The sequence below is a fragment of the Oryx dammah genome, unplaced genomic scaffold, assembly GCF_014754425.2.
Source record: "Oryx dammah isolate SB20612 unplaced genomic scaffold, SCBI_Odam_1.1 HiC_scaffold_18, whole genome shotgun sequence".
NCBI classification, from domain to species: Eukaryota; Metazoa; Chordata; class Mammalia; order Artiodactyla; family Bovidae; genus Oryx; species Oryx dammah.
Window position 1 is genome coordinate 49,784,332 of NW_024070202.1, and position 1,781 is coordinate 49,786,112.

Here is a 1,781-nt window from a genome sequence, read left to right on the forward strand (position 1 = left end):
AAATTCATGCAGAACTGGAATGGGAGATGGAGAGGCGGAGAGACTCTGAAAGGCAGCATGAAAGACGTCTGGCCTGGTGTGTATAAGTTAATCTTTCAAATGATCTAGCCATCGAGGGTGGGAATTGGGCAGCAGAGGATGACAGCAGGGGAAGATTTACAACACTGAATCTCAAACTCGACTCTTGGCAAGGTTCTTGGTCCAGGGTAAGCATCAATTACAAACTGACCAGTTGACAGCAGTTGAGAGCATCTGAGAGTCCAGTGGGGATATTAGGTTCCCAAAGGGTGAATGCCATGTGGGGAAGGTGGGTGTGGGAGTGTTCAGGGGACTGGTGGGCAGAGAAGGGCTGAAAACCAACCTGACCCTTTTTATAATTTGGCCTGGTGCCAAGTCTCCTTTGAAAGACTCTCTGTGTTGTTTCTTTGCTTCTAAATCCTGGACTAATAAAACCATCCTGGCATCCCTTTTCACATTTCACCTTGAATAAGATTTCCTAAATCATTATACAAACCACTTAAGACCCAAGTAATGGTCATGGCACAAGGATCAATAAACCTGGTTTCTCACCAGCTTTTCCTCAGAGCTGTTTTCTATGTTGATCACAATGGCCTATGCTGGGTCTTCTGTTCTCTAAGCTATAGCTGGGTCTGACTATAGCTCTATTTTGCTTCATATTTTGTCTACATAGGGCAGCTGCTTTCAGGAGAATAAATGCCATTGTTCTGACTTGCTGTGTCCATTCACATTTTATTAATCAAGGCATTTTCAGTAATTTTTATCTTTGGGAATCATAGACTCGAAAGGTCAAAGGGTAGGCAGGCTGGCTTGTTTGTTGATTTATTTCATCCCCTTCTTTCTAGACAGAAGGACAAAAAAGACATTCTTGTGAAGGCTGGTGTGTTTACCCCTCTTCTGCGTGGCTCTGAAACCCTCTCAATGCCTCCTTGGATTTCAGCCCTAGCTGTTCGAGTCTTCTTTCTCTTCAGGCCTGGAGAGCTCTGCACAGGGGCACCTGGACAGCAGCCTCATCCTGTCTCTCACAAGGGATCCCTCACTTCCTGCCTTCAGCATCTGTGGCTCCATGGTCCCAGGAGTCTGCCTGCATTCAAGATGCACAACCCAGCGGGGCCAGAGACTTTGGAACTCTTGGTCAATAGGGATCTACAGCTAGTGAGGAAGCGCAGCCTCCTTTCATCTCCCGGCAGACAGTTCTGAGGCGCATCTTATAAACCCCCTCACAGGTCTGGGGGCATCTAACAGTCAATATAATTATGCATCCTAGGGGTGGCTTTTCCACTTTCTCTGCTTCATACTTTTTGTTCTGCATTTCTGCTTCCCTAAGATGACATTTCCAAACAAACAAGTTTTCATCTCTAGCTCAGCTTCTAGAGAACCCTAGGCTAGTGGGTGGTGGTTTTAGACCTGAATTGCAAAGTCTCTGGATTTTTGGGCTTCCCTGGTGGCTCAGAGGTTAAAGCGTCTGCCTCCAATGCAGGAAACCCAGGTTCGATCCCTGGGTCGGGAAGATCCCCTGGAGAAGGAAATGGCAACCCACTCTAGTACTCTTGCCTGGAGAATCCCATGGACAGAGGAGCTTGGTAGGCTACAGTCCACAGGGTCGCAAAGAGTTGGACACGACTGAGTGACTTCACTTTCACTTTCTTTCACTTTCTGGATTCTTGATCCAGGAGGACAACTGGCTCCCTGGGGTCCCCACCACCCCTACACTAGGATTCCTCTGTGTCTCTTCTTCCCAAGGCCAACGGGGGAAACAGGAA

The 1,781-nt window shown here is 47.6% G+C and overlaps 1 non-coding gene across 1 annotated transcript; it reads left to right on the top strand.

The window, feature by feature from the left end:
- The first annotated feature begins 1,456 nt into the window (after window positions 1–1,456).
- On the top strand, window positions 1,457–1,528 carry TRNAW-CCA. The gene has a single exon. It is a non-coding gene; the product is annotated as a tRNA-Trp (tRNA).
- The last annotated feature ends 253 nt before the right edge of the window (window positions 1,529–1,781 follow it).